The 16504-nt window shown below is 40.6% G+C and overlaps 1 protein-coding gene across 15 annotated transcripts in view; it reads left to right on the forward strand.

The window, feature by feature from the left end:
• LOC132405014 (transcription factor 4-like) overlaps positions 1 to 16504 on the forward strand; it is a 649090-nt gene that overhangs the window by 356834 nt on the left and 275752 nt on the right. The window contains exon 1 of one of the 15 annotated variants that reach the window (XM_059989702.1): positions 775 to 844. The exons of the other annotated variants lie outside the window; for them this stretch is intronic. The gene's annotated coding sequence lies outside the window, so the exon portion shown is untranslated. Of the gene's footprint in view, positions 1 to 774; positions 845 to 16504 lie in introns of those variants that run through there. 15 annotated transcript variants of the gene reach the window in all.

Below are 16504 nucleotides of genomic sequence, written 5' to 3' on the forward strand. Positions count from 1 at the left end.
ATACATCAGGATTCTTTTAATTGACGGTAACTCAGATTTGTTTACTATCTCTCCATCAAGACTAATCAATAAGCTTTAAATGGATCCTCAATTTCCCCATTTGCAGACCCCAGTTAGATCGGATTAGAAATACCATCTCCTCCATAATCTCCGTCAGCACAGATGCACCACAAGACTGTATGCTTAGTCCCCTACTCTGCTTACTACATACTTATGACTATGAAGCTAGGCACAGTTCCAAGGCCATACTTAAGTTTGCCAACAACACCACTATCCTTGGGCAAATCAAAAGTGGTGATGAATCAGCATATAGGAGGGAGATTGAAAATCTGGCTAAGTGGTGAGAACATTCAACTCAGCAAAAACAGGCTATTAAGTTGTGTGTTTATGTGTCTTTACAATATTGCATCTTCTAGGCAGAAGGTTGTGTTGCCTCATTTCTTACTCTGATTTCTTGTATTTTATAATGTTGCTTTGCTTGCAGATCTCAGTAACGCCATGAAATCATGGCCACTGATTTTTAAAAAAACTGCTCTTACTCATTGGCAAGAGAGGAGAAACTAGTACTATTCAATGTTCAAAAATTCAGAGTAAATTTATTGTCAAAGCATGTATACGTCACCAGGTACTATCCTGAGATTCATTGTCTTGCAGAACAAAGAAATACAATAGAATCAATGAGAAACTACACACAAAAACGACTGACAACCAGTGTGCAAAAGAAGAAAAGGTGCAAAAAAAACATAATAAAACCAATAAATGAAAAAGTAAACAATATTGAGAACATGAGTTGAAGAGGCCTTGGAATTCAGTCCATAGGTTGTGGAATCAGTTCAGAGTTGAGGTGAGTGAAGTTACCCACACTGGGTTCAGAGTCTGATGGTTGCAGAGTAATAATTATTCCTGAATCTGGTGGTGTGGAACCTAAGGCTCCTGTACCTTCTCCCTGATGGTAGTAGCGAGAAGACAGCAAGGCCTGGATGGTCGATATGGTTACTATTAAAACAAAATTGATCAGGGAACTGGAGAGCGATGCTCTGCTGTTTTCAGAGTAGTTCCTTGAGCTGACAATATAACTCAGCTTTCACCGTGTGCATCTGGAAGTTGAGAACTTTAGGCAAAAGTTAGGAATTTGTTTTGAATTTAGGCCGATATGTCAGCAGCATCGTGGGGAGTATGTGTTGCAGATCTTCATATGAGCCAATACATTGAAGTCTGGATTGTCTTGGTAACTCAGAATCAGAGTTTTGTTATCATTAACTTGTTATTACTGATCACTATCAGTCCAGGAATGGGAGGGTTAACGTGTGAAGAGTGTTTGATGGGTCTGGATGTGTCCTTGCTGGAGTTTACAAGAATGAAGGGGGATCTCATTGAAACCTATTGATTATTGAAAGGCCTCGATAAGGGTGGATATGTTGAGGATGATTCCCATGATAGAGGAGTCTAGGACCAGAAAGCACAGCCTCAGAATGAGGGGTATTCATTTAGAACAGAGATGAGGAAGTATTCCTTTACCCAGGATATGGATGTCTGTGGAGGCCAAGTCAGTGGGTACACTTAAAGCGGACATTCATAGGGTTCTTGGACAGGGTGTCAAAGGTTACAGGGATATGGAAAATGGACTTGAGCGGGATAATAAATCAACCATGATGGAATGCTGGATCAAATCTGATATGTCAAATGGCCTAATTCTACTTCTTTGTCTAATGGTTTTATTGTAACAGTTAGTGTAATCCCTTTACAACACCAGCAATCACCATTTAGTTTTGATTCCTGCCACTGCCTGTAAGGAGTTTGTACATTCCCCCTGTGACCACGCGGGTATCCTTTGTGTGTGCCGGTTTCCTCGCACATTCCAGAGGTTTAGTACAATCTTTGTTGATCTGATTTGAAACAAATGACAGATTTGACTGTAAGCTTTGATGCTTCGCTACACATGGCAAATGTTTTTTTTCTTTTATCTTACTCTTTTCTCTAAAACATTCTGTTAGGAATGATTTCTCTTTTTTTTATATTCAAGATCGTGCATCCTGCACCTAATGTTAATTTCATAACTATTAATTGTTTACTCAATATTACCCATCACCCCTACTGGGTCATAGGTCACTGATAGCAGCTCTCTTGTATTGGGCCAGACTTTCCTTCCACTTCTGGGGATGAGATCTTCTCTTGGAGTTTCTGTAGCTCAGAGCTCAGAAACCCCAAAAAAAGATCTCATGGCTGTGTTTTCTGAACTATTGGATGATGTTAATAGATTGAATCTTCCAGGTCAGGCCAAAATAACACTGGACTAATGGTTATTCACCGTCAGCATAACATTCAGCTGAATTTGGGGTTTTGTAATATTGAGTGTAGCAAGGTTACTATGCGATGAGAATAGGAAGTACCTCAATCTTATGTCAGCCTTTATGGCAAGAGCCAGAGGGTCAGTTTTTTCTCAATATTTATAGCTGGTAAGTTGAACTTTATAACAGTGAGCTCAATGATCTTTGTTGCATGAATGCATTAAAGGATATGAGATGCAATCAGGCCTATAATGTTGAGTAATAGACCAACTTTAAATTGGTGAACTATTAGCTGAGTTATAGGGAAAGGTTGTAGAGGTTAGGACTTTATTCCCTGGAACATAGAAGAATGAGCAGTGATTTGATAGAGCTGTTCAAAATTATTGGGTGGCAGAGTAAAGATACTTTTACTAAGTGAGGTGTAAGATGCTTCATCCCTTTGCTAGCCTGCAGGTCACCCTTGGAAATGGTGTAGCACCTACCTTGCCCCCCGATCAGGGTCACGTGAAGCCATGAATACTGGTGGTGGACGGTTGTATGAGCAGTTGGTGAATATCACGTCCTGGTTATATGACTATTGATGTCAGACAGACAATCTCTATCACCCGTCATGCTTGGGAGAAGGCAATGTCAAACCACTTCTGTAGAAAAATTTGCCTAGAATGATCATGGCCATAGAAAGGCCACGATCAACCAGGTCAAACGTCAGAGTACATAAGGAACGAACGACACAACATTTTTAAGGGGTATAGATATGATGAATGCAAGCAGGCTTTTTCCACTGAGGTTGTGTGAGTCTAGAACGAGAGGTCTTGGGTTGAGGGTGAAGGGTGAAATATGTAAGGGAACATGGGGGGAGCTTCTTCACGCAGAAGGCGATCAGCGTGGAACGAGCTGCCAGCGAAAGTGTGGATGTGGGTTCGATTTCAACACAAGAGAAATTTGGATAGGCACATGGATGGGATGGGAGTGGAGGACTGTGGTCCCAGTACAGATTGGTGGGACTCGACAGGTTAATAGTTTGGCATAGATTAGATGGGCCGATGGTCTGTTTCTTTACTGTAGTGTTCTATGACTCTATAACTACTTGTATTTGTAACATACAGTAAAAAAAAACTGTCTTGCACATTATACATTCAGATCTATTCATTACAACAGTTGAAGAAAAATTAGCTTTACTTGTCACATGTACATAGAATCATGCAATGAAATGTGTTGTTTTTGTCAAATTAAATCAGCAAGGATTGTGTTGGGCAGCCTGCCAGAGTCGCCACTCTTCCGGTGCCAACATAGCATGCCCACAGCTCATTAACCCTAACCCGAATGTTTTTGCAACATGGGAGGAAACACACGTGGTCATGAGGAGAATGTATAGACGACATACAGTCAGCGGCTGGAATTGAACCTTGCTCAGTGATTGCTGGCTGGCACTCGAAGGCAGGGGTTCCCAACCTGGGGTCCACAGATGTTTTGTTTAATGGTATTGGTCAATGGCATAAAAATGGTTGGGAACCCCTGCTCGAAAGCAATTGCCTAATGACTACGCTACTGTGCCATACAGTACAATCAGGTAGTGCACGTTAAGCAATAACAGAATTCAGAGCAAAATGTGGAAGAGAAACAAGGTGGATAATAAGATGCATGGTCCTAAAAATGTGGGTTGTGAGGTCAATGATTTCCCTCTCATACCAAAGAGCCTAATACGGTTGCAACATAATTTAGTTGGATGGTCAAACCCAGACGAAGTAGAAGCAGCAGGAAACGACTTCATGCCTCAAGCTAGTTTAGCAGTTCAGCGTATTAAGACCAATCAGTGATCAGACTCCAGTTGTTTGTGGAAACCAACAGAGTTATAGATGAAAAATGCACAAAAGAAGAATAGAACAAAGAGATGATAAACTGCATGGTTGTTGTCTTTTATTCTCTCTCCCCCCCCCACCCTCTCTCTCCCACTCCCTCTCCCCCTCTCTCCTCCTCTCTCTCTCCCTTCCCCCTCACCCCCTCTCTCTCTCCCTCACACTTTCCACCTTCCCCCAGCATTCTCTCACTCTATCTCTTGCTTGTAAACATTTTTTAAGTGGTACTTACCATAGAGCATTACAGCACAGAAACAGGTCTTTTGGCCCTTCTTGGCTGTGCCGAACCGTTTTTCTGCCTAGTCCCACTGACCTGCACCTAGACCATATCCCTCCATACACCTCTCATCCATGTACCTGTCCAAGTTTTTCTTAAATGTCAAAAGTGAGCCTGCATTTACCACTTCATCTGGCAGCTCATTCCACACTCCCACTACTCTTTGTGTGTAGAAGCCCTAATGTTCCCTTTAAACTTTTCCCTCTTCACCCTTAACCCATGTCCTCTTTTTTTTCCTCCCCTGGCCTCAGTGGAAAAAGCCTGCTTGCATTCACTCTATCTATACCCATCATAATTTTATATACCTGTATCAAATCTCATTCTCCTACGCTCCAGGGAATAAACTCCTAACCTATTCAACCTTTCTCTGTAACTCAGTTTCTCAAGTCCTGGCAACATCCTTGTAAACCTTCTCTGCACTGCTTCAACCTTATTAATATCCTTCCTATAATTTGGTGACCAAATACTCCAAATTGGTGACACAATTCACCAAATTTGGCCTCACCAATGCCTTATACAACTGCGCCATAACATTCCAACTGTTATATTCAATACTTTGACTTATAAAGGCCAATGTACCAAAAGCTCTCTTTACGACCCTATCTACCTGTGAGGTATTTGTGAGAATGGCAAACAGTAATTACAATTTTTGATCCAAATGGTAACTATTACAAATAAAACATAGACCATTCCAGCATAGTAAATGTCCTTTGGCCCTCAAAGTTGTCCTGATCTTTTGAGATCAATCTAATCTTTTTTCCCACATAGCCCTCCATTTTTCCATCATCCACTTGCCTATCTAAGAGTTTCTTAAATGTCCTGATGAAGGGTTTGGCTTGAAATCACAACTGTACTCTTTTCCATAGATGCTGCCAGGCCTGCTGAGTTCCTCCAGCATTTTGTGTGTGTTGCTCTCAATTTCCAGCATCTGCAGATTTTCTCTTGTTTCTTAAATGTCCCTAATGTATTTGCTTCTACCATCACTCCTGGCAGTGCATTCCACACACCCATCACTCGCTATGTGAAGAAAAATCTATCGTTTACATACCCCATGCACTTACCTTCAATCACCTTAAAATTATGACTGTACTATTAGCCATTTGCACCCTGGGGAAAAAGTCTCTGGCTACCCACTCTGGATGCCTCTCACCATCTTCTACACCTCTATCAAGTCTGTGCTCCAAATAAGATTAACATTTTTGTTATCCTTAACAGACAGTAAAGAAAACTGACTACTTCTAGTTTTAACTTCTGAGGTGTAAACTTCACTTTTATTGTGTTTCCCGTTGCATCTTTTCAACTAAGCTTAATTTAACATGATTGTTAAAGAAATTTCCTCTATTTATTACTCCTAGGTTTTTCCCTCTTTCTCAACAAGCCACAATAAACAAAAAAATTGCTTCATAATTTATTATTTCTTTTCATTGCCAGTAAAAGTTGAGCTATCAGGGGAATGTGTTTGTGAGCTGATTTATTTTCCGCTTCGCAGGAGTTGTCTGCCTTGCTCTCTTTGGTGTGTCCTCTGTCTCTTTCGACTGAGACAAGGGGGCGTTGCTATGTCGGACTCTGTGAAAGAAATTCAGGCATACAGACATGTTGACTAATTTACAAAAGAGCTCCTCTCTTTTTATATTATTTAGCGTCTGGCTGTTGCAATAGTCCTTCAGTTCTCAGCGGGTTAACCGAAGAACAGGAGATGGATTGTAATTGGCCTATTTAGGGTATTTTGCATGTGAATACCGTGCAAGTGAAGCATTACTAAGTCTGTTGTGAATGACAGGGTGATTAGAATTTAGATTAGGAAACCCATTCACCAGTCAGAAAGTACAGTAATTGGCTCAGTGTGGTGAAAGTTGATTACATGTAATGATAAAGTAATAATTTCGGTATTTAATATTGATCTACATAAGCAGAAAGTTGGTGCAGTGTCACCTTAACCAGGGGAATAACTGCGGTATCTAATTAACCAGTGAGATAAAGTTTAAAAACAAGCCATGCTGATTTGGAGAACTTTGCGAAGGACACATGTATATTATAGGTACGTATATTATATGTTTAGGCCAAAATCCTAAACGTACTGCTGGAAAAATTGATCTGCAAGCCCTAGTGTTATGCATAGATAGCCAGATGATAAATGTATATTTATAGAACTAAATTAAATATATATAAAATTAAATTAAATTTGCAGTGCAAAACAATTGCAGCAAAACATAGTGAGGTAGCGTGCATGGATTTATCGTCCATTCAGAAATCTGATGGCGGAGGGGAGGTATATGTTGAGTTAATGTTGCTTCAAGCAGTTAAGATTATGTGTGGGAAGTTTATTAATGAGTTTTATTGTATGGTTTAGAGGTAACTAGGTTTAAGAGGAAGCCTATTATATCAATTAAAAAATAATTTTGTGGAAAATCTCAGTGCTATCAGTAATTTATTTCAATGCTTGCAATTAATACTGTGGGAATTTGAGTTATTTGTACTTCAGATCACTGGTTGCACAAGCAAAATAAAGCTTGCTTTGTCAAGCAGTCATATGCCCTCTGTCATGGGATCTTTAATTGTTATATTTATCAAATACAATTTAAAGGAAAATTAATACTTAATTGAATAGTTAGTACTCCTTGATATTTCTCAATTTTAAAGCAACATAAAATGGCTTTCTTTCACGGCCCCTTCAGTCAAGCTATACAGAGTTAACACAAAAGATTCTGCAGATGCTTGAAACACACAAAATGCTGGAGGAACTCAGCAGGTTAGGCAGCATCTATGAAAATGAGTAAACTGTCGGCGTTTCAGGCTAACACCCTTCATCAGGACTGATAAAAGGTCAAGGCCCAAAACGTCGACAGTTTTTTCCTCTCCATGGATGCTACCTGACTTGCTAAGTTCAGCGTTTTGTGTGTGAACCTGCACTGAGTCCTTGAAGTGATTCACCGACCATCTTGCATAAAATGTGCATAATTAACAGTAGTCCGGAGATTGGAGCACTTCGGTTTTTACTTCTAACAGCTAATTTTTTGCTGTAATCCTTATAGGATGTCAAATTATTCCCGAAATTCTGTAGTGTTCTGTAAAGAAGTGGTACTCAGTGATGGCCAGCTATTACCAATTTCATGACCCGAGCTCAGTGGGTTGAAAGGTGTACTTAATTTCAGAGATTTTCAAAGGAGTGATTAAAGCAAAGATTTTATAATCTAAAAGCTTTTTTTTGTTCATCTGAATGCAGATTTATTCCCTCGGCTATTAGGAACAAAATCAGAATCAGGTTTAACATCACTTGCATATATCATTATCTTGTAGCAGCAGTACAGTGCAATACAAAATAAAACACGATATTATAATACTACGTATGTTATGGTGTGCATGTGTATCTATTAGTGTAAATTAGTGGTGCAAAAAAAAGACGAAGAAATAGTGAGGTAGTGTGCATTGAGGATATGTCCTTGGACGTAGGGGTCTTTGATGATGGATGCCACCTTTTCGAGGCATTGCATTTTGAAGATGTCCTCGATTGCTGGGAAGGCTTCTGCCCACGACAGAGCTGGCTGTGTTCGCAGCCTACTCTTTTGTGATCCTGTGCAGTGGCCCCTCTGTACTAGGTGATGATGCAACCAGTCAGAATGCTCTCCACAGTACTTCTGTAGAAATTTGCTGGAGTCTTTGGTGACATACCAACTCTCCTCAAACTCCAAATGAATTATAGCCGCTGTCATGCCTTCTTTGTAATTGCATCAGTATGGATAGAGTTTAAGAGATGTTGACACCCAAGAACTTGAAACTGGTCACTCTTTCCATTGCTGATCCCTTGATGAGGACTGGAGTGTGTTCCCTCAATTTTCAAATGCAAATACAACGTTGCTATTCATTTTGAAAAGCCTGGAATATAGAACGATTTACTGGTGAGACTTTATAAGGCACTGATCGGGCCACACTTGAAGTATTGCAAGCAGTATTGGGCCCTTATCTAAGAAAGAATGAGTTGACATTGAAGAGGGTTCAGAGGAGGTCCATGAGAAGTATTCCAGGAATGAAAGTGTTAAATTTGAGAAGCATGTGATGACTCTGGGCCTGCACTCACAGGAGTTTAGGCGAATGAAAAATAAATCACATTAAAACCTATCGAATATTGAAAGGCCTAGAGAGTACAGGTATGGAGAGGATGCTCCCCATAGTGGGGAAGCCTAGGACCAGTGGGCACAGCCTCAGAATAGAAGAACATTTTTTTAGAACTGAGATGAGAAGAAATTTCTTCATTCAGTGAATGGTGAATCTGTGGAATTCAATGCCACAGACGGCAGTGAAGGCCAAGTCATTGGATATATTTAATGTGGATGTTGATCGGTTCTTGAATAGTAAGGGTGTCAAAGGTTGTGGAGAGAAAGTAGATCGGGGTTGAGCAGGAAAACAAATCAGCCTTGATAGAATGACAAAGCAAAGTTGATGGGCCAAAACACCTAATTTTGCTCCTAAATCTTATGGTCTTATTTTTGGTGCCTTATGAGAATAGGTTGAGTGAACTTGGCCTTTTCCCCATGGAGTAACAGAGGATGAGATGTGACGTGATAGAGGTGAATAAGATGACGAGCGGCATTGATCATGTGGATAGCCAGAGGCTTTTTCCCAGGTTGAAATGGCTAACACGAGGAGGGCATAGTTTTAAGGTGCTTGGAAGAAGGTAGAAGGCGGATGTCAGAGATAAGTTTTTCCGCAAAGAGTGGTGGGTGCGTGGAATGCACTGTCAATGAAGGTGGTAGAAGTGGATACAATAGGATCTTTTAAGAGTCTTTTAGATAGGTACATGGAACTTAGAAAAATAGAGAGCTATGTGGTAGGGAAGTTCTAGGCAGTTTCTAGAGTAGGTTACATGGTTGACACAACATTGTGGGCTGAAGGACCTGTAATGTGCAGTATATTTCTATGTTTCTATGTTTTCTATGTTAGAGCATTCAGGGAATCCAGTTTTTTTCAGCAGGCCAGGCAACATCTTTGGAAAAGAATAAACAGTTAAAGTTTCAAGCAGAAATGAAGGGTCTTGGCTCAAAACGTTGACTGTTTACTCTTTTCCATAGATGCTGCCAGGCCTGCTGAGTTCCTGCTGCATTTTGTGTGTGTCGCTTTGGACTTCCAGCATCTGCAGATTTCCTCATGTTTGTGAAACCGGTTTTTCTGGTGGTTTTGCAAGTAATCAGAGTCTTGTGTCAAATTCCAGTATTTAGGACAACAAACAAAAGTACAATTGGATTGAGCTTCATTACATGTCCTGACTTCTGCTCTAATAAATGTTTAATTCCACCTCAAATTGTGACTGGGCCAAGTTCAAATATGGTCTTGCATGCCTGAAATAACTGTTATAATGAGATTTTAATGACATGGTTATCTATTTTAGTGAGATATCAGTTCTAGCGCTTAAACTCAAAGCAAATATGAGCCATAAGTGAATAAACTGTCTAAAGAAATCAAATATAACCGCTTCAGGGGATGATCATCATTATTCATTGCAAATGTAAGAGGAGATGAAGATAACCATCCCCAGAAAATTCCAGGGGTTAATTGTGACTGAGCTGTTCAAAGTGTAAAGTAAATTTGTTATCAAAGTACGTGCTGTTTATGTCACCTTATACAACCCTGAGATTCAATTTCTTGCAGGCATTCACCATAGAACAAAGATTCAATTAAAACTCTGCCAAAACAGACTGACTGTCTACTTGGAGAAAGAACTTTTGAAATTCAGAGTTCAAAGTAAATTTATTAAGGTACATATATGTCACCACATACAACCCTGAGGTTTATTTTCTTCTTGGCATTCACAGTAAATATAAAGAAACATAATACGATTAATGACAGACAAAAACAAACAAACAACCAATGTCCAAAAGGCAACAAATTGTGCAAATACAAAAAGAAGTAATGAATAAATAAGTAATAAACAACATTTAGAGCTTGAGTTATGGGCAGTGTGTCCAGAGGTTGTGCAATGAGTTCAGTATTGTGGTGGGTGAAGTTATCCACACTGAATCAGGAGCCTAGTGGTTGAAGAGATGAAGGTAATTATCTTCAACCTAACAGAATGAAAACTCTGATTTTAAACCTCTGTTGCCTTGTGGCCATACCAACCCATGAGAAAGGCTCGGAGAGTAAACCCTGAGGAAGAAATCAGGAGCTGGGGTCCTGAAGGCAGTTTGATGTTGTTTACAACTTCATTCTGACAACCTCTGCAATGACACTGGTGGCAAGCTGTATCGGTGCTTGCCCTTCCGTTGGACTACATCGGTGATGTGGAGAGGGTGAACCCACCGCAGCAGAGGCGCAAATCCATGATCCCCTGAGATCAACGGCTCTTACTAATTTTCAGAGTTTGGGTTAGTAGGCACAAGCTCTGAAGAGCATCTTCTACAAAGTTGGGATTCTCACTAAGCTTGTCAACATCAACTCACTCAATAAGACCTTAAGACAGGAGCACAATTAGGCCATTGGCTCCTCCAATCTACACTGCCACTCCATCATGGCTGATTTTTTTTCCCTCTCAAATCCATCTTCCTTCGTTCTCCCCATTACCTTTGACACTAACTACTCAAGCACCTATAGATGTAGTGGCCAAAGAAAGGGTGCAGAGGAGATTTACAAGGATGTTGCCTGGATTGGGGAGGATGCCTTATGAGAATAGGTTGAATTAACTCAGCCTTTTCTCCTTGGAGTGACAGAGGATGAAAGGTGACCTGATAGAGGTGTATAAGATGATGAGAGGCATTGATTGTGTGGATAGTCAGAGTCTTTTTCCCAGGGCTGAAATAGTTGCCACAAGAGGACACAGGTTTAAGGTGCTGGGGAGTAAGTGCAGAGGAGATGGCGGTTTAAGTTTTTTAATAAGAGTGTGGTGAGTGCGTGGAATGGGCTGCCGGCAACGGTGGTGGAGGCTGATACAATAGGGTCTTTTAAGAGACTTTTGGATAGGTACATGGAGCTTAGAAAAATAGAGGGCTATGAGTAAGCCGAGTAATTTCTAAGATAGGGACATGTTTAGCACAACTTTGTGGGCCAAAGGGCCTGTGTTGTACTGTAGGTTTTCTATGTTTCTATATCAACCTCCGCTTTAAATATACCTAATGACTTGGCATCCACAGCCATCTGTAGCAATGAATTCCACAGATTCACCACCCTCTGGCTAAAGAAATTCCTCCTCACCTCTGTTCTACAATAGGTAGTCAAAACTATCCAATGTATCACCAGCATCACCATCAAGGAAAGGTGCTGGAAAAAGGCTAGCATCATCATGAAGGATGCCACCATCTGCTTATAGACTGTTTGTCCCACTCCCATTAGGGAAGAGGCTATACAGCATTCATGCCTGGACCACCAGGCTCAAAAACGGTTACTTCCACCAAGCAGTAAGGCCGATCAACACCTCCACCCACTAACCCACCCCTCCACACCCCCAAACACCACTGTTTATCTTTTCCTGTTTGAGTCCCCTTATGTACAGACACTCCTGTACCCAATGTCACTTTACGGACATGCAATCAATCTACGTACTGTATATAAACTATCATATGTATCTACTGTATTTTTTTTTGTTTCATTATTATGTTCTTTACATATTCTGCTTTTTGGATTGCATCTGACCCAGGGTAACAATTATTTTGTTCTCCTTTACACTTGTGTACTGGATATGACATGGAGCAATCTTGACTCTTGTAAAGGAACTCTATCCTCATCCACCCTACTTTCTCCACTCCACTGACGTCCTTGTCTGCCTGTAAAACAAACCCTGAAACAGGAGCAATAAGTATTGGAGGGAGCTAAGCAGGTCAGTTCAAAGTTCTAAGTAGAATTATGATCGAAGTACATGTACGTCAACCATAGAACCCTCAAATTCATTTTCTTACGGGAATACTCAATAACTTCAAGAACGATATTAGAATCAATGAAATAACTATAATCAATTTGGGCATTTGACCTGATTGCAAAAGGCAACAAACCCTAACTATAAAAGAGAAAAAAAATTGTAATTATTATTATTTATTATAAATAATAAATAAATAGCAATGATGCTATTAATGAAGATCAGGCAGCATTGTGGAATGAAATGGCCAGTCAATGTTTCATGTCAAAACTCTTCCTCTTTTGCACTACAGATGCTGCCTGACCCACTGATCTCCGGGTTTATTTTGTGCTCCAAGTTCCAGCACCTGCAGTCTATTGTGTCTCCCCTGTGACCAATCTTTTAAAGGGAGATAATGATGAGCTCTATTTGCCACGTACACCTCATGTGTCGTGAAATGAGTCGTTTGCGTCTTCATTTTCGTTGCGTTTGAACAAGCTCACAAGCGTCACCATGCCCGCAAACTTTGTAACCCTGATCCGTAGGTCTTTTGACTGTGGGAGGAATCTGGAGCGCTCGGAGGGAACACACGTGATTAGAGGGAGCCAGGCAGCAGCAGGAATTGAACCCCATTCAGTCAATGCTTCAAGTTAAAACCCTTCATCTCTCATCCCAAAGCTGTGCCCAAAGTACTGATGAAGAAATACTGACTATTTGTCTTATTGTGGAAACGGCTGAAGTGTATCAGTAACTGCCGTGCAGCCTTTCTGGTGAACGTAACTGAGAGTAGAAGCTAATAGTGGTGTCTAGATTGAAGGCTAGAGTGAGGATGGGTGTGAGATGGATCATTTAATGTAGGTCGTAGAACACAGAACAGGAACAGGCCCTTCGGTGCACAATGTCGTGCTGAATCAAATAAATTAGTAACCACATGGGTAGCTAAATTAATCTGTTCTGCTTTACACAATGTCCATATCCTTCCATTTTCCTCACATCCATGTGCCTATAATCATCTCTTCAGAGTGCCTAATGTATCTGCCTTTACCGCCACCCCAGGCAGCACATTCCAGGCACCTACCTCTCTCTGTATTGAAAACTTGCTCCTGACACCTCCTTTGAAATTACCACCCCCCCCCCCCCCCTTAAATGCATGCCCTCTGGTATTCAACATTTCAACCCTGGGAAAAAGATAACTGTCTGTCTACTCTATCTGTGCCTCTCATAATCCTTATGACTGATGGAGATAGTTGTTGAGCGATGAGAGTGTGGTTAATTGACCTGTGGTGGAGACGACTGGTAGAAGAAGGCACCATTTGAAGATGAATTTGTTGACCTTGACCACTTATACGAGGTCATTAAATTTCTTGCGGGACCGCATCCAGGCCCTCAGGGCTGTACTTCTGTGAACTTCCGCAGCCATCTGTTCCCACTGCTTTCTATTGTGTGTCTGCTTTCCTGAAGATTCAAGGCAAGGTCTTCTCCTTTCTGCCTCCTCCACCGAGGTCTCTGATGAAGCAGCCAAGATGCTGGTGTCCTTCTTCTACCCATTCGATCCCCTCCTGCTCTCTTCCCCAGATCGGATTTGCTGAACAACCACTAACATTTGCTTCTGTCACTTTGCACCTTTCAGAGAGTAATAGCATATTTCTGCACAGAAACAGGCCATTTGGTCCATCTAGTCCATGACAAGCTATTATTCTGCCTTGTCCCTTTGGTCTGCACCTGGACCATAGCCCTCCATACTCCTCCTATCCATGTAGTGATCCAAATATCTCTTAAATGTTGAAATTAAAACCGCATCCACTACTTACGTAGACAGCTCATTCTACACTCCCACCAGCCTCTGAGTGAAGAAGTTCTGCCTCATGTTCCTCTTAAACATTTCCTTTAATTCTTACAAAATGCTGTAGGAACTCAGCAGATCAGGCAAAATCTAGGGAGAGGAATAAACAGTCAACATTTTGGGTCAAGAACTTTCATCCAGTCTTCACGAAGGGTCTCAGCCTGAAATGTTGACTGTATATCTGCTTGACCTGCTGAGTTTCTCCAGTAATTTGTGTGTTTACTCTGCATTTCATCTGCGGCGTCTCTTGTGTTTACCCTTAACCCATGATCTCTGGTTCTATTCTCAGTGGAAGAAGCCTGCTTGCATTTACCCGATCTACATTTACCACTCGTAATTTTTTATACTGTACCTCTATCAAATCTCTTCTCATTCTCCTACCTTCCACAAGTCTTTCCTTTGGAAATACCAGGTCTGCATTACGCTGTGTGAAGCCGATTTAAATCCTACAAGTCACTAAGGTAGTGAGTGGATAACTTCACTCACCTTATCACTGAGCTGATCACTAAACACAACTTATTGACTCACTTTGAAGGAGTCTGCAACTCATGTTTTTTTTGTATTTGCACAGTTTTGCACATTGGTTGCTTGTTGATCTTTGCATGTGATTTTTTAATTGATTCTTTTGCATTTCTTTGTTCTACTGTAAATACTTGCAAGAAAATGAATTTCAAAGTGGTATATCTTGACATATTTATGTATGTTGATAATGAATTTACGTTGAACTTTGATCTCCAGCTGATGAACGAAGCCAATGAGTGAAGTGGGGAACACCGACTGCACGTAGTAACCCATATAACTAACAGTTGTCATGCCATCCCAATGGGCAGAGCTTGGAGTCACTGTGATAGTTTTTCCGATGCCAACCAATTTATAGCTGTCGATGTTTATATCCATTTCCATCATTTCACTTCATTTCATACAAACCATTTAATCTCTCCGGGCCCTTCCTCACAGATATGGATTTCTGTTCTCTCAAAGTGCGAAGATTTTGCTGAAATATTTTGTGCAGGCCTTTGTTGTCTTGGTCTCTATGTCTGGTACAGCCATCAGCTGCCTTTTTGTCCAACTGTTGAACCCTTCCCAGATGGATAGGTAGATAGGGTTGTAAATTATCCTGGGAATGAAATGGTTAATGTGTGAGGAGCATTTGATGGATTTGGGCCTGTACTTGCTGGAGTTTAGAAGAGTGAGTGGGGAATATCTCTTTGAAACATATTGAATATTGAAAGGCCGAGAGAGAATCATTCTCACCTATCACCTGTCAGCTTGTACTCCTCATCCTCCCACCTTGTTATTCTGACCTTTGTCCTTTTCCTTTTCCAGTCCAGATGAAGGGTCTCGGCAAGAAATGTCATCTATTTTTTCCCCTCCATTATTGCTGCTTTATCTACTGAACTCCTCCAGCATTTTGTGTGCATTTGCCGAATTTGTTGTAGCAATAGTCAAGAAAGATTTATTTTCAAATATAAAAACTGATAGATAATGCTGGAGCATTATAAAATGTTTCTCTTTGACTTTGAGTCAATATTTTAGCTATTTTAGAAAGGCAAGAAGTAAAATCCAAAATAAATTTATTATAGAAGTACGTAAACCTCTCCATATACTACCTGGAGTTCAAACTAAATTTATTCTCAATAATGCGTGTCCAACAACATATTCCACCTGGACATTAATTTTCTTGCAGGCAGCCACAGGAAAATAAAGAAATACAATAGAATTAATGGGAAAAAACTCTACATAAACAAAGATTGACAAATAACCAATGTGCAGAGGAAGATGGAATCAGAATCAGATTTACCATCACTGGCATATGTCATGAAATTTGCTGTTTGTGGCAGCAATGCATTATAATATATAAATAACCATAAGAAATATATATTAAAAAAATTAACTAGTGCAAACAGAGAAAAAGTGAATAGTGAGGAAGTAGTCATGGGTTCACCGTCCATTCAGAAATCTGATGGTGGAGACGAATAAGCTGTTCCTGAAATGCTGAGTATGTATCTTCAGGCTCCTGTGCATTCTCCTTAATGGCAGCAATGAGAAGAGGGCATGTCCTGAGTGACAGGGTCCTTAATAACAAGTGTTACCGTCTTGAGGCATTGCATTTTGGTGATGCCTTCAGTGGTGGGGAGATTAGAGCCCATGAGAGAGCTGGGTCAGTTTAAATGAGCAAATAAAATAAAAAAAATACTGAGAACACGTGTTGTAGAATTCTTGAAAGAGAGTTTGTAGGCTGTGAAATCAGTGCAGAGCTGAGGTGAGTGAAATTGAAACACGTGTTCATTGTAAGATTATGGGAATTTGATGGTGAAGTGGAGGTACTGAAGACCAACAGTGATGGTCTTACTGAATGTTGCAGTAAGCTCGTGGAGCCATGTGACATGCTTCCACTGCAGGTTTCTCTTGTTAATGTTAATA

Source organism: Hypanus sabinus, chromosome 14 (genome assembly GCF_030144855.1).
Source record: "Hypanus sabinus isolate sHypSab1 chromosome 14, sHypSab1.hap1, whole genome shotgun sequence".
Lineage (NCBI taxonomy): Eukaryota > Metazoa > Chordata > Chondrichthyes > Myliobatiformes > Dasyatidae > Hypanus > Hypanus sabinus.